At 41.9% G+C, this 16,333-nt stretch overlaps 1 long non-coding RNA gene across 1 annotated transcript in view; it reads right to left on the reverse strand.

The window, feature by feature from the left end:
• LOC133628569 (uncharacterized) overlaps positions 1-16,333 on the reverse strand; it is a 30,812-nt gene that overhangs the window by 12,731 nt on the left and 1,748 nt on the right. The window lies entirely within an intron of this gene.

Genomic DNA, 16,333 nt, shown 5'->3' on the forward strand with positions numbered 1-16,333 from the left:
GGTGCCTCTGGATTGGAAGTTAGTCAGGGAAGGGCAAAAAGCAGTAATGTAGTATGGTTTGACTAACCCATATGTGCAAACATTATTAAATCGTATCTTCTCCAGCAGATTAATGATCCCATTTGACTGTTGAAAACTAGCAGAAACCTTTCTCAAGCCTACTCAAGTGCTACTATGGGAATCTGATTGGGAGAAAAGAGTGGATGCAGCAGTAGTAGAAAATATGGATTTACAGCAGGGGGATTCGCAACAGGTTGTCACAGCTGACATGATGTTGGGAAAAGGACAATTTGTTAACCCCCAAGTACAGGCTCAACTACATGAAGGTATTTTGCAACAAACATTGGCTTGACAGGCATTTAAGGCCGTCCCTGACATGGGGGTGCCAATTCCCCCGTATACAACCATCATACAAAAGCCCGATGAACCTTTTATGACTTTATTAGACCGTTTAAGAGCAACACTGGATCAGGTGCCAGGCATGTCGACCAAAGTAAAAGCTGAATTGGGACTGAACTTGGCAGTTGCTAATGCTAACCCTGATTGTAAGAAGATCCCGCAAACTCTCCCGTGGACTGCAACCTTAGTAGACATGATAGAAGCCTGCACTGGAGTAGGATCATCAGAAGAAAAAGCAGCACATCTGGCTGCAGCTATGGCAACGGCATTAAAACTGTTAGCTCAACAGGGCAGAGGAAATCAGGGGCTGAAGTGTTTCAATTGCGGGAAATTGGGACGTGAAAAAACGTTGATCTAGACCATTGGTATGGACAAATAGCTTGACTAGAATATCGGAGTCCAACGGCAGATTTAACGGTAATTGTTACAGATGTGACAAATTTGGACACAGAGCCACTGAGTGCTGCTCTTGAGTGGCCAGACAAGTAACGCCTAAGGGAAACGGATTGGCGAGTGCAAAAAGGGTGAATGCAATGACACAAAAACACCCTTCGACACCAGCGTCTGCCTGGATGACCTCAGCTCAGCCACTGCAGGAAGCGCAGGAGTGGATATGGAAACAGCAATAGATGTAACTATCGACAATACAGACATTACGATAATCCCATTGTAATGGTCCATACTAATGGACTCCTGGGTCATGGTTTAGGTGCTCTGCTCTTAGGACAGTCATTGGCCTCTCTACAAGGCATTTTTGTGCTCCCTGGTGTAACTGACACTGATTATCAAGGAAACATTGGAATAATGGTTAAAGTGTGGCAGCCACCAGTTTATATAGCTAAAGGGACTAGAATAGCTCAATTAGTTCCTTTCACGGCTAACGTTCCACTTAGAGGTATTCAAGAGCGTCGAGATGGTGGTTTTAGATCCACCGGTATACCTGAGGTAAGACTTGTAATGCCACTCGTGCAGGCAAAGTCCACTCAAATGGTTGTATTCCAACATTCCAACAGTGAACAAATGATTGGTTATAATGTATCATTTGACACGGGAGCAGACATAACCATTGTTGCATTATCCTATTGGCCTGAAAACTGACCTTTAGAGTTTAGAGATCCCTGTTGTTGGGGTAGGGGGCATACAGATGACAAAAATTGGCAGAGACCTAATTTTGGTGTGGTTACAAGGTGAAGAAAATAGACGTGTACAAATTAGACTCTATGTAATGAATACTTTAGTCTGGCTTTTAGGTAGAGACACCTTAAGCCAAATGGACTATTGTTTGTCAAATGAAAATTTTTAGTAGTGGCCATTGATGAGCGACCAATCCCAAAGTTAACTTGGCTCACAGATAAACCAGTATGGATTGACCAATGGCTGCCAAATAAAGAAAAGCTTGCCCAGATACATGAATTAGTAAATGAACAGTTAGAAAAAGGACATATCAAGCTGCCTACCAGTCCCTGGAACACACCAATTTTCACTATCCCCAAAAAATCAGGGAAATGGTGATTATTACATGTTTTAAGAGCTGTTAATGCAGTGATGCAGGATATGGGTGCTTTGCAACCAGGATTACCCTCTCCTGCTATGATTCCAAAAGACTGGCCTTTATTAATAATCGGTCTGAAAGATTGTTTCCTCACAATTCCTCTACATGAGAAAGACAGGGACAAATTTGCTTTTACAGTACCATCTATTAACAGGCAGTTTTACCCCAGGGAATGAAGAATTCTCCAAGTATCTGTCAAACATATGTTGCCTGGGTGCTGGCAACACTACGCAAAAAATATCCTCGTGTTTTACTTTACCATTACTTTACCATGGATAATATCCTAATTGCAGGAAAGGACTTAGATCAACATCAGATACTAGAATTGAAGCAACAGTTTAGCATCTCAGGGTTAGTGATTGTGCCAGAAAAAATACAAATGCATGCCTCTTGGAAATATTTAGGCAATATTATTACCAATGCATGCATTTATCCTCAAAAAGTGACAATTATAACAAACTGCTAATTTGACAGACATTCAAAAGCTAATAGGTGACATCCAATGGATACGAACCATATATGGTATTACAAATGAGGATCTTGCACCACTTATGCCTTTGTTAAAAGGATCATTAGAGGCTGACAGTGCACAAAAACTGTCCCAGGAGCAAAAACAAGCGATAGACAAAATTGGAGACAAAGTAGTCAATTATAGTCATAGACATGATCCTGACCTGTCTATTAACGTTGCTGTGATAAGTCAAAATCAACATGTAATAGCAGTCTTGATGCAATGGGATTCAGTAGCAAAAGACCCATTGAAGATCCTGGAATGGATATTCTTACCATATGATTTGCAAAAAACAATTACAACCAGAATAAAGGCAATTGCAAAAATATAGTACAGGCCAGAAAATGTCTGCTAGAAACAGCAGGGATTGAGGCAGACGTCATTTTTGTTTCGCTAACAGATGAATTTTTGAACTGGGCACTGCAACAGTGTGATGAATTGCAATGGGCCTTGTTGTCATACCTGGAGACTATAAATAATCATTATCTGCCCCATAAATTGTTTTCTGTTAAATTTCAAATGGAAGACTGGTCAATGAGATCAACAGTACCCATTAAAGGCTTAACTGTATTCGCTGATGCAAGTAAGATACAAGCTAAAGCAGGAGTGGTTTGGTGGGAGAATGGAAAATGGCAAAATCTAACTGTTCACTCCCCAGGCAGCTCAGCTCAACTGTTAGAGCTAATGGCTGTGGTTAAAACTTTTGAGAAATGGCCAGACGTCCCATTAAGCATCATCTCTGATTCCCTATCGATGCCCTCACTCGATTAGAGTGAGCATTACTGAAAGAAATTTCTCATCAGAATCTTTATAACTTGTTTGTACAGCTGTGGCATCGGATAAATGAACATTGAAGTGTCTATTATGTTGGGCATATTTGAAGCCATTCAGGCCTAGAAGATGGGTTATCAAGAGGCAATGAGGTAGTTGACAAAATAGTTGCAGCACCTTTATGGGTACCTGCGGGGCCAATAATTGACACATTTTCTCAAGCCCGCCAGATCTCATGACTTTTTTCATCAAGGTGCAAAGATGCTGGCAAAGCAATTTGATCTTACAATATCGGATGCTCAGGATATCATTTCTACATGCCCTGCATGCCAGAATCAAATTGATCTAGGAGTCAATCCCAGGGGTCTGGCACCATTAGGAATATGGCAATCTGATGTCACAGTCTATGCTCCTTTTGGACACTTTAAATGACTACATGTAACCATTAATACCTTTTCAGCGGTGGTATGGGCCACGGCTTTAACGAGCGACAGTGCTCAAGATGTTATAAGACATTGGAGGAGTTGTTTCGCAGTCCTTGGCGTTACACAAGAGATAAAAACTGATAATGGTTTGGGATACATAGCCAGTAGAAAACGAAAGTTTCTGAATTTATGGGGTTGTCAAACATACTACTGGGATCCCAGGTAATTCTACTGGTCAAGCCATTATTGAACGTACACAGCAAACTCTACAGGGGCTGCTGGAAAAACAAGAAATGGGGGAAGATTTCCCATTACATCCTCATTGAAAAGCTCAGGCAGTGTGGCTTGGATGAGTGGATGGTGAGGTGGATAGAGAGCTGGCTGAGTGACAGAGCCCAGAGCATGGTGATCAATGGCATAGAATCGAGTTGGAGGCTTATGGCCAGTGGAATTCCACAGGGCTCAGTTCTTTGGACAGTCTTGTTCAACATCTTCATCAACGACCTGGATGAGGGGACAGACTGTACCCTCAGCAAGTTCGCTAATGACACCAAACTGGGAGGACTGGCTGATTCCCCAGAAGGCTGTGCTGCCATTTAGTGGGATCTTGACCAACTTGAGAATTGGGCAGAGAGGAACCTTATGAGGTTCAACAAGGACAAGTGCAGAGTCTTGCATCTGGGAAGGAACAATCCCATGCACCAGTACAGGCTAGGGGTCAAACTGCTGAAGAGCAGCTCTGTAGAGATAGACCTGAGAATCCTGGTTGACAATAAACTAAATATGAGCCAGCAATGTGCCCTCGTGGCCAAGAAGGCCAATGGCATTCTAGGATGCATCTAGTGTGGCCAGCATGTCAAGGGAGGTTCCCCTCCCTTTCTACTCTGCCCTGGTGAGGCCTCATCTGGAGTACTGTTCTGGGCTCCCCAGCTCAAGAGGGACAGAGAACTTCTGGAGAGAGTCCAGCATAGAGCCACCAAGATGATCAGGGGATTGAAGCATCTTCCTTATGAGGAAAGACTGTGGGAACTGGGGCTATTTAGTCTAGAGAAGAGGAGACTGAGGGGGAATCTCATTAATATTTACTAATATCTAAATAGTGGGTGTCAGGATGTTGGGGCGTCCTTTTTTTTTTTTTTTTTTATTGTATCTAGCAACAGGACAAGCGGTAATGGGATGAAGCTGGAACACAAAAGGTTCTATTTAAACATGAGAAAAAACTATTTCACTGTGAGGGTGACGGAGCACTGGAACAGGCTGCCCAGGGAGATTGTGCAGTCTCCTTCCTTGGAGGTCTTCAAGACCCACCTGGATATGTTCCTGTGTTACCTGATCTAGTGGACCTGCTTCTGCAGGGGAATTGGACTAAATGATCTCTAAAGGTCCCTTCCAATCCCTGCCATTTTATGATTCTATGCAATCATGAAAATATTGGAGGCCAATAATAAATCAAAAGAAGTAGTGGTAATGCATTGTAAAACCCGTCAATCAGAACAAAGTTATATAATTTGAGGAAATAGAATGGCAGATGAAACAGCAAAAAGAGTGGCTATATCTACTTTGATGGCAGCAGTAATTCCAGATAGAATTCTGAAAATGAAAGTCCCCTAAACATCTTTGTTATAAAAAGTTATGATGCCGTGAAGAAGCCAGTCAGGACTCAATAGCCAATGTGACTATTAAGCAGGTATTCTTTATTGCAGCGATGGGGAACACGGAGGATTTCTCCACCAAACGTGCCCACCTCAGTCTTTGCATTTTCAGTTTATATTCACAGAAAACATGAATTTTCATCACATTTCCAGGAAAGGGCCTGCTCATAGTCCCATCTTGGTCCATCCAAGTTATGCCTCCATCACGCTTTATTTGTTGTCCTCTCACTTCCGTCAGTGTTCATTAGGGATTACTGTTGGATTAAGACCCAAACTTTCCTTGTGATGTATCTTTTCACCTCTGGATCTTTGACATTTGTCCAAACCGCAGAACCCATTCAAAGGCGAAGATCTTCTGTCTCTCCTCTTCCAGGGGGATGGAGAAGAAAGGTCTTTGAAATCTAGTACTGTTAAATACACCTTATCTTCAGATATTGTAGACCAATCTATATTTTTGTGTACAAGGTTTCTTTACCAGTAGTACAGAGGTGTTATATAGTCAGGCTGACATTTCTGTAACAAGCGTATTACACAAAAGCATTACTTAATGGTTCTAGCCCCACTCTAACCTCTAATTTCATTGGATACTGCTTTTTCCTTTCCATTTGTTATTCTGATTTTAATTCCCATCTTTTCCAGAGTAGTATTTTTGCTCGTCCAGATTTCTTGGAGGCCTGTACCAGGAGTATTAGAGCATCCAAAATTTTTTCTGAGAATCTGGTCCCTTGTTGTTCCTCTTCACTCAATAGACACAATTGAGTTCTCCATGCTTTCTCCTCAGATATGCGTAGCTGTATAAGCTTATCAGAAAATTTTAGTTGTGCTTTCAATTTACACAATAGATGACATCCTAGCAATAAGAGGAGGTATTCTGGCATATATAGAAATTCACAAGTTAATGTGGTATTTCCAATTGTACATTCCATAGATTTTAAAAATGGCCAAAGGGCTCACTTTCTTGTGATCCCAACAACTGGCATATACATTTTACTTAATGATCCCTTACAACTAGTTACTAGCAAATAGATCGTTCCACTATCTACTAAGAAACCTATAACTTCATTCCCCAGCTTTACGTGAACCAGAGGATCGGCTTGGGAAATCTTGATACTCTCCCTGGTCCCCTTCGTTTAGTATCAGATGTCACTGCATAATCAGGTTAACATCTGATTCCAGTCCTCTCTTTTCCCAAGGATTCAGCAAATATTTTTTTTTCTGTATGCATTCACTTTTCCAATGTCCTTTCCTGCCAAAAGCACACTGATTAGGACCCACAGGGGTACAGTTCAATAAGTTAACCTCCCATCCTCGTCTTAATCTGTTCCATCCACATTTACACATTTATTGGGTTCCCCTTCAGGACCAACATCTGCATATTCTCAGCCTCCACACCATCTTTAACACTTTTTTTTTTTTAACAACTCTTTTTCTTTCCTTTCCAATTAACACTTTATGCATTACATCAGCTTAAAGCAAAACCAAATCAACATACACAAGCCCATCCTATTTGTCTATCCTTCTATGAAACAGCATATTAAACAGTTTCCTATTGACTTCATCCTCTGGATCTAAGTGAGCTAAAGCTTAGAAGGAGATTTATGATGACCTTTTTCCTGCTAAAGCAGTACATAACAAATGGTATCTTTTAAGCAATCTTCATATATCTTGTCAGTAAATAACAAATCTACACATTATACAAGTATACTATTGGTCAGCACCTCCTGCCTCCAAAGTTCTCAAGTGAACTCACCTGATGCTGGCAATTGGATGTTTGGAGATGAGAGAGCCTGATGTCCAAAAATTCACATGCTGCCAATTCATTATTAAAATTCTGGGGAGTTGTTCCTCTGTACATATTAAAGCCTGTTGCAATCTTCCCCCATAGTTGCTCAGGTGTTCCTCTAGTTTCTGTCTACATCTCTGTACTTTAGTTCAATTTATCTCTTTGTAAAGTTTAATTACATATATCAGATTTCTAACTACTAACAAATTATCTGTTTGTTTATTGTAATCCCAACTAGAATCAACTTGAGGCCAGACAGTCCTATTTTCCCCTGTCTATAGGGTTAATTCCACATTCATTTCAAATATCTTTCTCTCTAGACAGAACAACTCTCAATGACAGGTTAACATTGACTCAAGATTTTATCTTGAATAAATATTAGAAAATAATGACACACAGAATCACAGAATGGTAGGGGTTGGAAGGGACCTTTAGAGTTTTTAATTATGTGTCACAGGTGCCCTCGAGTTCAGGAACTGAAAGAAACTGTGACTAGACTCTGTAGTATTAGAGGGCAGAGGTGGAGAAAGATGGAGGCTTCCGCAATCAGGTGCAAGTCTCCAGTGATTCTAACAAGCCTTGGACCCTGGTTACAAAAAAAAAGGACAAAGGCTCGTCTTCAAAGCCCTCCTTCCGGAGTGCCCACTACAAATAAGTATGAAGCACTGGCGACAACGGACTTTGACGAGCAAGTTCTAAAAGGGGAAAACCCATCAAACAACCCACCAAACAACCTATCAGCTGCTCCACCTGCAATAGGTAATGGACACCGTAGAAAGAGGCGATGGGTGCTTGTTGTGGGTGACTCACTGCTAAGGGGCACTGAGACCCCCATCTGTGGAGCAGGTAGGGAGTCAAGAGAGATGTGCTGCCTGCCAAGGAGCCAAGATCAGGGATGTGGCTGAAAGACACACATTGACCCACATTTTTCCCTAACCTGGACATTGATATCCTCACACATATAATACTCACACACTGTGTGTGGCCTCACACACTGGCTGTAAAACATTTAACACAGACACACACTGGCCATATAAACAGCAAGGACAGCAGAAGGGAGGGTGGTGCAGAGATTTTCTCCACAGATGCCCTTAGTTAAATTACAATTAGTGCAGTTAAAATTCTTCCTTGAAGTTTTCATATTTGATTTTGAGTATCTTCTTTATGGTTGTTTTACATCCATTTATTCCATTACCTACCAATAGTTCATTTGCTGAGGTGTTTCATCATTTAAAAGTTTACTCTTGATCCTTTAAGTTCTGGACAGTCTTTCTACACACAAGACAGCATTAATTGCAATACAGTATTATCTTCTTACACTTCTTCTCATTTAGCACATTTATTCCAATTTGATGTTTAAAATCTACCAGGTCATTTTTCCTTCTTTTCTTTTTCTTTCTCTCTCTAGTATCCCAATCACTTCTTACTGCAGAAACCATATCCACATAGGATATTTAATCCCATTTTTCACTTCTCCAGCAAAACAACATTACCTGAGTTCCATTTTCAGGCCATTTTTCACCATCTTCTTATCTATGCATTGGCCACCATTGCTGACAATACCTTTGTAATTTTTCTTTAGTTAGGAGGATCCCCACCAAACTTATTCCAGTGTTTCAAGATGCATACTAAAAGGGAACAAGGAGGAGTGTCGGTGGAGAGAGCTGAACCTATATTATTTCCTGGGAAAAATTATTTTACCAAGACTTCATACACTCAGATATTAAGAAGAGAACATCCACTTTTCTCTTTCTTACGTGTCTGTGTAGAAGTCAATTCCTGCTGCAGTCCCTTCAAGGACTGTAGAACCAGAACCAGATAACAGCATTGTAGCAGTGGGAAGTGTGAGGAGGCCTCCTTCTGAGAAGAAGCAGAGGCAAAGTCCATCTGTAATGAACTGACAGTAATCCCCATTCCCCTGTACCACTGGAGGGGGAGAGAGTCCTGGGAAGAAGGAGAGGTGGGGGGAGGTGTTTTAAGATTCAGTTTTATTTTCTCATTTTCCCTACTCTGTTTTGATTGTTCATTAATAAATCAAACCTTTTCTCCCCAAGTTAAGTCTGTTTTGCCTGTGATAGTAATTTCTGAGTGATCACCCTGTCCTTATTTTGACTCATGAACCTTTTGCTGTATTTCTCTCCCCTCTGTCCAGTTTAGGAGGGGAAGTGACAGAATGACTTGATGGGCACCTGGCACCCAGCCAGGGCTAAACCACCACACTGACGTGCGCTGTAATCCACACAGCTCCCTGCTTCCCGGCAGACATGGCAAGAGAAATCAGGCAAGGCTCAACAGTGTCCCGTCTCAGGTGCCAAAATCGTTGTCCCAGAAAGCAGGGTTTTGTACCTGGTGTGCAATAAACCAATCTACACATAGAGTCAAGATATCACTTTATTGCATATTTGCACAAAGATGGGTGCTAGGTGGTAATCCACAAAGCTAGCACACCCCAACAGTGACTCCCATGCTGTATTTATACACAAAACTTTACCATATTCTATATTCTAATACATATGTATTGGTTATTCTATTTAGCGATTGGTTAGTAGCCCTTCGCCTAGCATGTAAATAAGTATGCATGCTTAGCTCAGTTCCTCTGCCCTCTTCTTTTGGGTCTGGAGTATTAATTGGGTAGGTGGTCTGTGAGTTGGTGGTTGCAATCTCCCCCTGACATCTTTACCTGAAGTTGTTTTCCTGAAATTCAGGGCCCTGACTTTACTCTTTGCCTGATTCATATCCCTCAGGACTACAAACTCCACCAGTGCGTGATCACTGCAGTCCAGGCTGCCTCCAATCTTGATGTCTCTGATTAACTCACTTGCGTTGGTGACCACCAGGTACAGTATAGCATCCCCTCTGGTAGGGCTGTCTGTAACCTAGCCTAAGAATTTATTTTCAATGAACTCCAAGACTCTCCTGGATTGTGTACAGCTCGCTGTGCTACCTTTCCAGCAGATGTCGGGGTGATTGAAGTCCCTCAGCAAGACAAGAACCTGCAAGCATGTTTTCTCCTGTAGCTAGAGTAAGAAGGCTTCATCAATAGGCTCCCCTTGATCATGCAACCTGTAGAAAATACTGACCACAAGGTTCCCTTTGTTGCCCCAGTCTCTAATTCTTACCCATAAGCTTTCAACCTGCTCATAGCTATTCTTCAGAGACAGCTCTTGACAATCTATCCATTTCTTGATATAGAGAGCAACCCTTCTGCCCCTCTTTCCTCATCTGTCCCTTCTGAACAGCTTGTAGCCACACTCCAGTCATTGCATTTGTCCCATCGAGTTTTGGTAATGGCAACTAGGTCATAGCTTTCTAGCAGCACAGTGGTTTCCAACTCCACCTGTTTGTTGTCCATGCTGCATGCATTGGTGTAGAGGCACTTCAGCTGGGCTGTTGGACATGTGACCTTCCTAGAGGAACATCCCTTAATTCCTTTGAGGCATTTCACTGGTGTTTCCCTGTTGTCTCCCATTACCTCAGGAGTCCCTGGCTCATCTCCTTAAGGCTTCAAGTGTACTCAGCATGTCTCAGAGAAACAGGCTGAGGGCCCTTGCTAGCACCCTGTCCCTGAAACCTTGGTATGTCATCTCATGGCTTGTTACAGGTGAGTCTGATATTATTCCCTTCCCCCTTCAAGTCTAGTTGAAAGCTCTGAGAATGAGCAAAGACACTCTTTCCCCTTTGAGAAAGGTGAATCTCATCCAACACATCTGGTGCTGTGTAGGTTATCCCATTATCGAAAAATAATACACCAGCCATGGAGCCATGTATTAATAGACTATGTCCTTCTGCTTCTTCCAATGTCACTGTCTGCAACTGGAAGGATAGCAGAAAAAATTATCTGTGCCTTGAATTCCCTTAACAATTGTTCCAATTCCCTGAAGTCTCTTTTGATTGCCCTTGGACCATACGCTGTGGCTTTATCGCCACCCACATGGAAGACCAATAATGGGTAATAGAGGGCTGTACCAGACTAGGAAGTTTCTTAATGATGTCCTTAACCCAGTCCTTAGGGAGGCAGCAGAGGGAGGGGTCTGTCTGGCATATTGGACCCTTTATTCCTCTCAGAAGGAAGTCACCTACATCTATAATCCATCTTTTCTTCCTCATGGAGGTGTTCATGATACAGGGGGTAGGCCTTTCTGACCTTGGCAAACCTCTGGTGCAGATGGACCATTCACTGGCCTTCCACATCCAGAGCCTCATATCTGTTGTAGAAAGGCACCTGAGAAAGTGAGGAGGGCAAGAAGGGTGTTCGCTTGTTGCCCCGAGCATGGACTTGCTTCCATTTATTCCTTTCCTTTAAGCTACTGACTTCAGCCTGGTGGAGGGAGGATACAGAATACCCTTGATCTTGTTTTTTGTTTTGTTTGTTTTTTTCTGGAGCCTGTTTCTGTCTAGGGGAGGGCAGAGCATGGTTCCATCAGTCTCTCTTTCTCAGACTGATTTGAGTAAACAGATTGCAGTTCTATTTCCAAGGTGTCAGTATAGGGGAAACCAGTCCCTTGAAGAAGTGCTCAAACTTAAACATTTTTTTACTCTTAGGACCATCACTGCAGATAAGGCAAGAGATTCCAAGCTTAGAGAAAAAGTTATCTTCCCCTTAGTAGATGTAGTGACTGTGACTCATGAGTACCAGACAGAAGTTGTCACCACAGCATCAATTATTGGGATAGGAAAATGCAAGATTTAAGGCCCAGAGCTATTTTAGGAGGATTTTCCTGACAGCCTCACCATCTGCCATGGACTGATCCAGGCCACACTAGAAAAGGGTGAGGCCTCGGAACACCTGCAGTACATGAATGACATCGCTGCATGAGGCAACTCAGCACAGGAAGTTCTTGATAAAGAGAGGAAAATAACTGAAACTCTTCTAAAGACTGGCTTCGCCATTAAATGAAGTAAGTTTAGAGGACCTGTGAAGGAGATCCAGTTTTTAGGAATAAAATGACAGGATGGACGTCATCATATCCCAGAAGATGTGATCAACAAAATCGCAGCCATGTCTCCATCAACTAACAAAAAGGAAACACAAACTTTCTTATGTGTTGTGGGTTTTTCATAGAATCGCAGAATGGTAGGGGCTGGAAGGGACCTTTAGAGATCATCTAGTCCAACTCCCCTGCACAAGCAGGGCCACCTAGATCAGGTCGCATAGGAACATGTCCAGGTGGGCCTTGAAGACCTCCAAGGAAGGAGACTCCACAACCTCCCTGGGCAGCCTGTTCCAGTGCTCTGTCACTCTCACAGTTCCTCCTTAATTTGTTTTATTGTATTAAACTGTTCTTATTTCAACCTTCATGGGTTTTCCCTTTTCTGTGATTCCCCTCTCCATTTCACTGGGAGGGAGAGGAGTCATGGATTTTTTTTCCCTTTCCACAGCTGGGCAAAACCACGACAGGCAGGATGGACAAGAAGATAACTTGGGCCCCCCTACCCTTCACTTGTTCCCCCAATATTTTATAATCCTTCTTGATTGTAGTAATGTCATGACCCATTACATCATTCATACCCACGTGGAAGATGAGCAGGGGATAGTAGCCTGTGTCCCTGACAAGATGTGGTACCCTCTCAGTCAAGTCTCGTATCTTGGCTCCTGGCAGGCAGCACACCCCTCATGACTCCTTATCTGATCGACAGATGGGTCTCTCAGTGTCTACAATAACTTGCATTAAACAAAATCAAACCAATAACTTACATTAAACAAAACTAAACATTTATCCATATAAATAAATAAAATAACATACACATACTCAAAATCAACAGGAGATGGGCAATTTACATAGAATACACCTCTTGTCATGACATAGCCTGTTACTTCTCCCAATTGCTATCTTTATCTGAAATTTCAGTCTCCCATGCTTCATGCCCCACATTGGGCACCAAAACGACTGTCATGATTTAGAGTCAACTGGGAACAAAGAATCATGAGGCTGCTTGCTCATTCCTCCCCCTCCTGGCAGGACAGGGAGAAGAATTGGAAGAGAAAGGCAAAACCTCACACTGGTGTGTTGACATTGTTGAGACAATTTAATAGAACAATACAAGAGAAGAAGAAACAACCATAACAGTAATAAAAGAATATACAAAGCTAGGGATGCACGAGATGACCTTGATGCTCATGACCTTGAACATGATACAGTTGGAAAACTGTTGTCCCCCCCACCTATATACTGGGCATGACATTAGTATGGTATTGAATATCTGTTGACCAGCTTGGGTCAGTTGCCCTGGCTGCACTCCTTCCTAGCTTCTTGTAAAAGTTAACTCTACCCCAGACAAACCCAGGACACGCATTTTAATTTCTTCCCTGGTATTAACACATCTTCTCACTTGCTTTCAGAAAGTTAAAGGAACTCAAAGGGCAATACTAGCAGGACAAAGGAACTCTGAACTCAGATTATAATTTTCAAGCCATTATGGAGCTACACCAATGCAGAGGGAGCCCAAGGAGAAGTATACCTAGTGCTTACGGCAGAATTTCAAGTACTTCACATACTCCCTAGCCCAAAAATTAAACATGCTTCAACGGTATCCTGTGTAGCTATTAATATACAGAGACACAATGAGAAGTAGCTATTCCTGCTGATTCGTAGATAGATAAAAAAGGTGGATATATGGGCTTTTCCACCTGCTTTTTTTCTGGGATTTTTAAAGTGAATTTCATAATTTCTGCACAGATCTGAAATGACAAAATGATTACGTTGAGATAACTAACACATGGGTGTCATGATTTTGGAAGGAGCTGCTTTTGCTTGGTAACAGGGGGAGGGGGCTGCACTGCAGGCCCAGTAAAGAGTCCTTGGACTTTCCCCGGGCTCTGAGGTTTGGACCCACTTCCAGCCCAGCTGGGCCAATCTGGCACCTCTGCGATCATTATTTAAGGACAAGAATTTGAAGGGTGTGGGAGGAGATGAAGGAGTGGTACAAGATGGAGGTGACCATGCAGACCCTACAGTCAGAGAAGGAGGAAGGAAGGAGGAGTGCCAGACCAGAGAGACCCCTCTGCAACCCAGGGCAAGAATGCAGGCTGTACCCCTGCAACCCATGCAGGGCAATGGCAGGACTGAGAGCCACCAGCAGCTCTGGGTGAGTGCACCCAGACAGGCAAGAGACTGTGTGAGGAGGTGGCCATGGCACAGGCTGTGCTGAAGACCCTGCGGGCCACAGAGCAGACCAACACGAGAGGTGGAAAGGAGCTGCAGCCTTTGAGATGAATACACGTTGGCACAGCCTGTGCAGGGCTGCAGACTGTGTGAGGCACCCTGCGGTGGAGCAGGGAGGACCAGTGAGGAGTCAGTCCACCTGCCCTGAGAAGAGACAATCGGCAGGAGCTGTCAGGAATAGACTGAATGAAATCCCCATTCCCTGCCCCCAAGTCGTTCTTTGGGGAGGAGATAAAGACACTGGGATCAGAGCTCTGAGCCCAGGGAAGAGGGGAGGGGTGAGAGGAAAGTGGTTTTAAAGGACTGGTTGTGCTCTTTATCATTGTACCACTGTTGTTTTCTGTTTGTTATGTTTTGGGGTATTATGGTTATATTTTGGTTGGTGGTGGATTCAATTATTTTTCTGTTTTCTTCCCTAAGTTAAGTAGCCTCGTCAGTTTTGTCCAGGACCATAAGTGGCAATTAAGCCCTTCCTGTCCTGTCAGTTTTTACTCTAAAGCTTCTTTATTATGACAGAAAGAATTCTTCCAGTGGCATTAGTATGTTATTTTTATTGCAGTAGGTGGTTGAGACCTGGTAAAGAATAGCCATTACCTGATTTAGAAGAGTATTTTCACTGACTTGCTAGAAACTTGTTTAAAACAGAAATAGCACTAGATGAACATAGAAGAAAAATTGCCTCAATATGACCAATTATTAACAAAGTGTAAGTGATGAGGTGAAAATGAAATATAATTTTTCTCTGCTCTCATATACATGTAATCATAAAGGCCTTCATTTTTTACCTTCTACATATTCAATTTCGCTGCTCTCAGAAATACTGAAATCAATACCATAATGATAGTAAAAGAAAGTACTACATCCTCATCTCTTGCCTGCAGCATTCAGACTCCCAAATTTCTCCAAAATTTCATCGGAGTTAAGAATATAAATCCAGTAGACAACTTGTAAAATATATGCCTAAAATAAAGATGCCAGTTAATATCCCAGCAAGGTATCTCTGAATTTATGAAACTGGCACCTCAAGAGTAGCTGGTTTGTGTGGTCTGTACCCAGAAGCAGAAATATCAGTTTATATTCATTTCCTATCCAGAATGTAACTTTCATGATCCCAAAGAAAAAGACACCTCATAGTATATACAGAAAATTAACTATGCAGAACACAGTTCAGTCCCTGCCTGTAGCCTGCAGTTTATCATAGAATTATTTTGGGTGGAAAAGACCCTTAAGATCATCAAATCCAACTACTAACCTAACACAGCCAAACCCACCACTAAACCATGTCCCTAGAAATGTATTGGTTAAAAAACATTATCCATTTTCTTAGTATAAGCAACTGACAGCAGAAAAAGAAAAACTTCAATATCTAGATATAAAAAAAATCTCTTACCTATGAAATTACAAATCAACGCTACTAAGAGCTTACTAGCATATAAAAAAGCCAATAGTTACATATTCTAGATCATCCTCAGGTTTTTTACCGATCTTTATTTAAAAATCAAGTTCAGCAAGTCTGACACAGTTATTTAATTTTCCCATCTATTTTTAACAGAAAACAGTTTCTACAAAGCTCTTCAATCATCCGTTTTGAAAACAAAGTATTGTAGTCTTGGTTTTCGGTGGTAACAAAAAATAGTTGTTAAGTTTCAAGTGAATTTCATGTTATTGGTACTTCTTAGATCATACACCTAATACACTTGACATTTTTTCCCTGCATTCCCTGATGGAGCCATCTCCCGATTGCACACCTCCTAACTGAACACTTGTACTATGCAAAATGTAGCCTAACTAGGTAAAGTACACTTGTGAATGAAGCAACTAGACACTCAAATTACAGCTTCTGCATCATATGCTATCAAGTGCTATTTATTGTTTAAATCCAATGGAGATGAATGAGTGTTTTCAACTGTAAGTCACCAAAAATGACATTTTCAAGCTAAAGTTCAAATATATTTAATTAAAAATACTGATTTTTCTAAAATGATACATTAAAATCTCTCTCCACAAGAAAGATGGTATCAGCTTTATTTGCTAGCTCTGATCCTTGTAAAATATTACGAAAACAATATACAATATT

Source organism: Colius striatus, chromosome W, assembly GCF_028858725.1.
Source record: "Colius striatus isolate bColStr4 chromosome W, bColStr4.1.hap1, whole genome shotgun sequence".
Lineage (NCBI taxonomy): Eukaryota > Metazoa > Chordata > Aves > Coliiformes > Coliidae > Colius > Colius striatus.